This window comes from Cryptomeria japonica, chromosome 11 (genome assembly GCF_030272615.1).
Source record: "Cryptomeria japonica chromosome 11, Sugi_1.0, whole genome shotgun sequence".
Lineage (NCBI taxonomy): Eukaryota > Viridiplantae > Streptophyta > Pinopsida > Cupressales > Cupressaceae > Cryptomeria > Cryptomeria japonica.
The window spans coordinates 446,941,806-446,951,625 of NC_081415.1; positions in this window are offsets into that span (position 1 = coordinate 446,941,806).

Sequence of the window (9,820 nt, forward strand, 5' to 3'; positions counted from 1 at the left end):
TTGGATCACTGGCCTCATTCCCTTTAGGTGGTGGTTTTCCTGTTAGTTCCTCCTCTTGTGGCTTACATTATTTCTAGATGGCTGTGTCGTCATTGACTGTGTTGGCGATTTTCATTCTCATTTTTGGCATAGTTTGAAGAAGGTATGCCATATTGATGGTTATGATTATCTGTAGCACCTATCGAACTATGTTCTTCTTTGACTCTTGCAATGACGTACTTGCAGTTCCATTGGAGGTTACCCGTTCCTTCACTAACACTTGTTCTACTTTGGCTCTAGCTTCTCAGAGTCATTCCTTTTCTATAGAAGCGTCTAAGCACATCGCCTTCTTCATCTGTGCTCTCGTGATTGCCAAAACTACCTTGTCTTGTTCCTCTACATCCAACATATTAATACCCTTTTGCTTCGAGCAATTGGTGTCTTCACGTTTCCTGGGTCCACACCATTTGCATAATAGTTGTATGTTGTCTTTCTTATTTAGGCAATCTCTTGCAAAGTGTCCCCATTTACTACATTGTCAACACTGCATGATAGGATGTCCTCTGGAGTCATTTTGTATTTGGTTTCACCCTTGTTCATTTCCATTGCCGCCAAGCAATACATTTTATGGTTTTTATGGGATAAACTCTCCATGTGTAAAGAGTACTTGCGTACTTCTAGTCTTCAAATTATATGGACACTCCTTTATTGTATGACCCATCACTTGGCAAATCTCACAAAAAATATGTTTAGGACAATTATCTTTCATGTGCCCCTTAATTTTGTACTAAGTACACCATAGTTCATTACTTTATTTATTGGTTCCTTTTTTGACCTTCAATTCTTTCATCATTCTCAACATATCCCGTCAAAGGGCCTGTACAGTTTTGGATTCTTCATCACTGCTACCTTCGGTGCTCTCATAATCGATCTTCCTCTTCCCTCGGGAGGATGTTTTTTTTCACTCTCGATGTCCATCGCCCAATTGTAAGCATCGTCATATGAGGACGGAGGCACTACTTTCATCTTCTTGTGCAGTAAAGGGATCAATCCCTTAGTCAACCACCTTGTCTTCAACCCATCAGCCGACTGGTGTTCCATCTCGTTTAACAACTCTTTGAGCCTACGGTTGTAAACACGTACACTCATTTTTCCCTTGCTTAGTATTATTGATTTCGGTCATGATCTCGTTGTCATCCCTTAGGAGTTTGAACTCCTCTTTGAATGACTTCTTCAATTCACTCCACCCAACCTTGTCCTTAGCATCCGGGTCTGTGTACTAGTCAATGGCAATTCCCTGAAGGATGGTGGGGAATGCCTTCAACCAATAATCGTGGTCATCTTGGCCACTCGCCTCCCATATCATTACACATGTCTTACAATGTTGTACCAAGGGGATGAGAAATGGAATAGGTGAAAAGTCTCGAAAGACATGAAAAGATGTGACCATTAGCACAAGAAAATGTATAACCACCATGGGACACAATATAGGAGTAATATAATACCAAATCCTAAAAATCCATTGAAAAAGATAATAACAATAACTCAAGAGAGATCAAGGAGCAGATTGAGATAGAGAAGAAAGGGACAATGGAGAACCCTAATGGAGTTGAATGGAGACTAAGACAAACAATTAAGACGGAAGAAAGACATAAAATAAGGATTGAGCATGTCATAGTGGGTGCTTCTGGAAGAAGAGAGAAAATAAGAAAAATTGGAGAGTAGAACATCCCAAAAAGCACAAGTTCACAATTTGATAAAGTGAAAGGGTTAGTAAGAAATATACAAACAACTATGGATGAATATGAAAGGAAGAGGAGATTCCTATTAGGGAAATGTAGTAGCAATGTGGCTCCTATCATACTACAACTTCCTAGGAAAGACTTTAGTAATATTACAATAGATTCAATTACAGATTTAAGGAGTTCTTGAAAACTCCAGAAAGAATCAAATCCATAAGTGATGTATATCTAGAGCAATTAGTTAATATGAGTATAAGTATATTAAGGGAAGAAGAAAATAGAAGAGAAGAAACTAATCAATAGTTGAGAACAAAGGTTCAACCAAGTGACATATCATTTACAAACCAAAGGATGAAAAGGATTTTTGGAGAGATACAACTTAAAACTAGGATCCTTCTATTAGACACAATGCACCACTGAGAGGGGGGTGAATCAGTGGTTCTCAAACTTTTCCCTTTACCCTATATGCGTATACTAGTTATCAGATCTAACTGAAAGCAGACTTACTAGTTAGAGGGGAGACTAACTCAAAAGCACTCACACATAAAAGAGACATCACATAACACCAACATATACGAGGAAAACCCAAGATGGGAAAAACCTCGGTGAGAAATGCTGCTGGAGTCTACTGCTCCAAACTAGCCGCACAATGAATCTCTGATTACAATGTTTAGGGCACCAACCCAAGAAGCACCAACCCCTGATTTAAGGTGTGAGATTTTGCCAAGATCTAGAGGCAATGGAAAGCTCAAATAAGAGAGAACAAAATATATGATAGGAATAAACTATATTCTATCAAGATGAAAATACTGATCAACTGTATCATCAATCATTAATTACAATGAATATGAGCCTACTTATATAGGTAGGCTATATGGATATGTGAGCACACAAACATGACATGTGGCTCAATAAGAAACAAGGGTAGGTAGGAAATAGGTGTGGTAGGTAGGAAAAACAATATAATATTCCACATGAGGTGGATCACCCACCGAAGGTGGAATTATCATCCCACAATAAGAGGATATGATAGAGTAGTAACAAGATCACACCATAAAAGGTGGAAATTCTCCCACACACACTATCCCAATGTGGCACAAACACCCAAGTGTCTCATACCCAAACTACTATGAAATGCATTTCCTAAGTAAATTTAAGTATAGTGTAATGATATCCAACATGAATAATTATTTACACCAACACCCCCCCTTAAGTGCAACTTAGGGGAATGTACTTAAGTCTACAATGCAACTAAGCAATGCAAGATGGGTCTCAGCTACAAGGCCATGTTAGGTACCCATGTACAAATGCAAATGCATACAAACCAATGCAATGAAATCTCTCACAAAGCAGGGAAAGAGAGAAAAACCCAATGGGAAAAAACCCTCCCCCAAAAGAGAGATGAAAGCTATACAAGAGAACTCTCATAGAAGTATGTGAGGAACAAAACCCCATGTGAGGAAAAAGTCCCCCTCCCATATGAAAGAAGAAGAGAAGTTAGGAAGCCCCCCCTCAATGTAGAATCTGCACCAATGATAGAAACTCGATGAAGAATGAAGAAACTACTTCATGAATGTCGAACAACATTCCTCCCCTTAGGAAGAAACAAAACCAAAGGTGTATCCATGAAGTCTCCCCAATCATGAAGGAAAGATGTAGGAAAAAAAGTCATGATGAATGGAATCTCTAAAAACTTCTCAAGTGTCCCCATGTCGATGCTGAAAGATACCCCTTCCAAAGGTGGTAAATTGCCCCACACTGCTGAAAAAGGCACGCCAAGATCTAGTGGATATGGATGTAGAACATGTCCCAAAGACTCACATGTCTCCTCTAAGGATAAAGAGACCTCCTCCAACTGTTGTACATAATAATCCACAATCATGTCAACCTCGAAAGAATGATCATGTAGAGAATGAACAAGAGGGTCAGAGTGTTCCCTCTCAACAATCGAAGAAGGATGATCTTCATAAAAGAGAAGAATATCATCAATGATGTCTCCAAAATCTACAATGTAGGATTCCACAAACAAACCTGCAATGTCTCTCAAGTACTCATCCCATGAAACTGAAGCTGGAAGACAAGATATATCCCGCTGCACTAAATCACAAGAAGGCAAAACTGTCGCACTAGCTGCATCATTAGGTGCAATAGGTGATGTGATATCAATAGGATGAGATGAAATGCAAGGCTCAAGAATGGGGTCACATGTGAGAATCCCCAAGTTCAAGTACCCAAAGCTCTCCTCAAAATCTGAATCATCACAAGAAGTGTGATCATCATGTGAAGAATCATAATATGTGAAACCATCATCATCAACAAAATCTGAAAAGGAGTATAACCGAGATGCATGATCAACCACCCCAGTCGCAATGATATCTCTAGTCTCCAAGTCTCTAATGAAAATTGACTCAGGTGTGAACTCCACAATTCTTTTAGTTGCGCCATGTGTGATTTGATAGATGGAAAGGAGATTGTTTGTCAAGTGGGGTACACACAACACATCATTGAAGGAGTTATCCCCAATGAAAATAGTTCCTTTCCCAATCACATACATGCATGTATGATTGCCCATCAAAATCTGCGACATGGTGCAAGGCTCAAATGAAGAAAACATAGACTGTGAAGATGCCATATGATGAGAAGCCCCTGAATCTAGAAGCAATCTCCCTGAATCATGACTTGTAGTAGCACAAATAACTTTTCCTTTTCTTGTCCCAAAAGAGTGAGTCTTCCCACTTGTAGAAGACATGAATGCTTGCCCTTTCCCTTTTGAATGTGTGGAAGTGTAAGTTGATGAATCATCCTTCTTGTAGACATTAGGCAAATCAATGTTATGCTTTTTGAGGATGTGTGTGAGCTCATCAATCTTCTTAGAATGGAAATGATGCTCCTCATGACCAAACTTTTTACAATAGGCACAAGTAGGTCTCTCCCTCTTTGGTGAATTCTCCCTCTTGGAAGAGGATGAATCTCCTTGTTGTGGAGAAGGTGATTCTTTGTCCTTAGGCTTTGATTGCCATTTCTTCTTGTTGGAGTTGTCCTTTCCTTGATTTCCTTTGTTCCCTTGATTTGACACTAATGCTTGAGACTTAGAAGTCTTAAGAATGCCCATGCTTATCAACTTAGTTTGTTCCATCATCAACATTTCAACGAAAGCATCAAATGTAGGCATTGTGTAGCTTGAACCCATTGTCATCCTATGGGTTTGTAAACTAGAAATAAATGTTGCATATTCTTGTGGAAGCTTTCCCATCAAGTTGAAGATCAATTGAGTATCCTTCTTATCAATGCCACAATCCTTGAGTTGTGCCCTCAACTCTTTTTCCTTAGTGACATAATCTTGTATAGTATCAAAGTTCTTGGGATCTAACATGGTGAGATCACTATCAATATGATATCCCCTAATCTCATCAAATTGACCATACAAGTCTTGAAACTTTTGCCAAACATCCTTGATTAGAGTACATTTATCAATATGAAAAATGAGATCCTTTGATACATACTTTCTTAAGGTACCAATTGCCATGATATTTTTAGTGAGCCAATCCAAGTGACCAATAGGATTAGCCTTAGGATCAGCGGGAGCAACAATAGTTCCATCAATATAATGAGTTAGTTATTTTTCCATAAGTTTACTCCATGCATCAATTTTCCAAGTAGCATAATAATGAGGAGTTAAGAGAGGAAACTTAGGAGAACCCATAGTAGCAAAAAGGAAAAAACACAAGATAGAGAGAGACACAATCACATAAGACACCCCCCAAATTACTCAATCAAGAAACCCCCCTCCCCCAATGTCGAATCTCCTGCAAAGATGGTCCAATGATGATGCCCAAAATACCTCCCCATAAGGAAGAAAGAGAGCCTATGTTGCACCAAAAAATGTCAAAAGTGTGACAAAACCAGGTACCAAGTAGATGACGATGAATCATTCGTTGCAACATGATAAAGATCAGGCATGGAGACAACCTTCTTTGAGCATCATCTGGATACTTGTAAATGGCAGAAATACTGGTACAATCCAAGTCTCATGAGAGCCATGCACAAATGTGTACAATCTAAGTCTCAACTGGAGCCATGCACCAAGTCTCACAAGATATTCCTAATCTACGTGTACAAGAGGATTACATCAAATATGTCAACGATGACAAGATACAAAGAGGTGTGACACTTTATGATAGTGCGAGTACAACATTGCTCATGCAAGAGTATACAACATGATAGTGCAAATTTGGAAACATGAAAATGATGCCACTAAAGAAGCCCTATAGAATACTGCAGAAAAAGACGCCTCTGATTGGGATGTGGACAAGAGATATAAAGGAGTGAATCAACCCCCCCCCTTGACTGCTGGTTAGAAGCACTGCAAAACAAATATGAAGTGACAAGAAAAAATTGTGTTCCCAATTTGACTTATTAAATGATATTTGTGTTTTTAAAAGATTTGAAAAACCCATTAAAAACCAATTATTATGCCCCCAAAAAAACTTTATTAGAAAATAAAGAAAAAAATTTAAAAAGGCGATAGTCATTTTTTTTTTTTTAAAATTAAAAAAAAACCTTTAATAAAAATTTATTAAAGATTAAAAAAACTTTTTTTTTTTTTTATTAAAAAACATATTTAAAAAAAATGATAAAAACAATTTTTTTATTTATTAAAAAAATAAAAAAATAAAAAAAATAAAATTGGTACCCCCCCCACATGGGGAGGGGCAATGAAACCCCCCACAAATTTCGATTTCCTAAAAAAAATAAAACCAAAAACCAAAAAATGCCCCCCCCCCCCCCAATTAAAAATTAATTTTATTTATTTATTTATTAAAAAATCTGAAAGAATAAACATAATTTTTTTTTTCTCAGACCTGTACCTATAAGTCCGTACGACGGGCTAGGAGGGGAGATTTTTTCAACTCGGGGTGACAGAGACAGATTTTGATGAATGACAATTGATCTTGGGGTTTTTGGGCCTTCTGAGCGTAATGGTGATGACAGATTTGACAAAAAATGCTCCAAAATTGTAGATCGGTGTCAGGACAAGTCACCACCCTCCACCTTCAAACGGCTCTAGATTTGGCCTCAGATGTCGGATTTGGACGAAATAAAAGACGATTCTTAATTGCTCGAACCTTTTCAATCCAATGGTGACCTCAGATCTGACCCAACAAGCTCCAATAATAACTTGCAATAGAAAGCTCCAAAATGCAAACCCCAAATTTCTCTCAATTGACAAACCAATGGCACTCTAATGGCTTTGATACCATGTGATATTTTGCCAAGATCTAAAGGCAATGGAAAGCACAAATAAGAGAGGACAAAATAGATGATAGGAATAAACTGTATTCTATCAAGATGAAAATACTGATAAACTGGATCATCAATCGTTAATTACAATGAATATGAGTCTTCTTATATAGGCAAGGCTATATGGATATGTGAGCACACAAACATGACATGTGGCTCAATAAGAAACAAGGGTACATAGGAAATAGATGTGGTAGGTAGGAGAAACAATACAATATTCCACATGAGGTGGATCACCCACCGAAGGTGAAATTATCATCCCATAATAAGTGGATATGATAGAGTAGTAACAAGATCACACCATAAAAGGTGAAAATTCTCTTACACACATTATCCCAATGTGGCACAAACACCCAAGTGTCTCATACCCAAACTACTATGAAATGCATTTCCTAAGTAAACTTAAGTATAGTGTAATAATATCCAACATGAATAATTACTTACACCAACCCCTGATTTTAGGGCACCAATCCAAGGAGCTACAACCCTTGCACCAAACTCCAACTCAATGATTACAAAATCATGTTTTTATACCAAAGTTATTTTCTTGTTACAAAATAACTTTGTAACTCGAGCAAGTATGTCTCTCCACCGGTTCTCCTGTCTACAAATATATTCCGGTTCTTTGTTCACCTTTTCTCTGCAACAACCTTGTCTCCTGCTACAACTCACTCTCTATTGCACATCGCTCTCTGTTGCACTTCCTACTGATTCTATGTCTACCTTCTCTACAGTCTTCTGCAACTCTCCTCTGCCGGTATGGTCACTGTCGGTTTTCTCACTACTGCCGGTTGAACACTTCCTCCTCCTCCTCCTCCTCCTCCTCCTCCTCCTCCTCCTCCTCCTCCTTCTTCTTCCTCTTCCTCGAGGCAAACCAAATCCAATCAGATCTTCTTCCAGAGATCAACCTCCTGCAATGGATCAATCAACTCCACTAAAAGTGCAACTTCCAATACACGTTTGCTAAGTTTAGCAAACATGACTCCTTCTTTGGTTTGCACTTGCCAGTCACCTATGAAGCGATCAAGTAGATATCTTCACCTGCCCTGATCAACACCTGGACACTTGACCTCGATCATGAAGTCATCCAATCAAATCTTTGTCATCTGATCAGTCTTGAGCCACACTCTTCTGCACCTTGACCCGTGAAACACGCTATCGACTTAAATGTCGCCCTGTCACCATCCACCTCGCCAACAACACATTCACCAACCCAACATGCCAACCTGTGCATGCATGCCACTTCACCTCCATGTGGCCTCTGTGTCAGCATCTGTCATGCCCAAACTTTTGGGCACGAACGAAATAATTTTTTTTTTTAAATAACAAACTAATAACATTAAATTTGCTAATATGAAACGCACTAACAAGTTTTGTCCTAACTATGTTTTGAGTTAACTCTAACCACTAACTCAAGTAAGTGAAAATAATTTAAATTTAATGCGGAATATTAACTTTCCAAAAGAATTTATTATTATCTCATCAATTAATAAATAATAAATTCATTTAAGCAAAAACCCCTAAATTAATTGACAAGGGATATTATTAATCTCAATTATTCTTTTTAAGCATTAGTTATATCAAATCTATTTTTTTTCTTTTTGACTATTTACAACTTAACATTTAATGATGCGATAAATATAAAGTGTTTAAAATTCGACTAAAGGGCTAAATAAATCCATAATAAAATTTGCCCTATAAAGTTTAATCTCGACAGCCTAAATTTAGGTGAACTAAAAAAAAAAATCCCCTTTGGCCAAAATAACTTACAAAGTCATTATAAATTTCCTAAAAGATTAAACTCCAAAATAATTAAAATTTAAAACATCATATTCATCGTTTATATATTCGTTTATAAAATATGAATGTTTAAATAAACTAATTAAATTAAAGTTGAATTTATACATTCATATTTTTAACTATATATATATATATATATTTTATTAATCACATATATATTTGTACATGTGGATATTTATTTTTCTAACCAATCTTTATTATAAAAGTATCCATGTAACCTAATTAAAAATGTTATTAAATACCCTTGCAATCTATATTTTTTTCTTTACCACTTCAAAACTACCCTAACCTGAACCAAGTTAGGGTTTTACGTTTTTGTGCAGGGCCAAAGTGGGAGACTGGGCGGAGGAGTTTTAGAGCGGCCGTATGGTTTAATAGAGGCGTGGCGGTGGGGGAGAAAGCCTTGGGGGCTCCTCGCAGGGACGGCCGCAGACGAGCCTGCGGGTCACGACCCACAGCCCGACTACCGCCACCGCTGTGGTGCATCGCCCATAGGGGGGGCCGAAGCCACCCCGACTATGGGTTGCAGCCCACATGGTGGCTACGGCTACCGCTGGGGGTTGCCGCCTATAGCGCTGGGGGGACGAGACTCTTTTTTTTTGTTTAATCTTTTTTTTTTTTAAAGATATAATTTAAACCTCTTTATATGTATATGTATATGTATATGTATCTATACACATACACATACACATACACATACATACATACATACATACATACATACATATATATATATATATATATATATATATTTTTTTTTTTTTTTTCTGTGATTATAACATATAAAAAAAAAAAAAAGTTTCACAGGTTGAGAATATTTTTAAATAAAATATGTAGTCTTATATATATATACACACTTAAGTTTTATATATATATATAACCTTTTTAAATCATGGATAAAATAATTAAAATATTGACAGAATGATAATAGGGCAAAATTTCTTTTATTTACTTTTAAACAATCTGTTTATATTTCTTTTTAAAAAAAATCTCTTAAA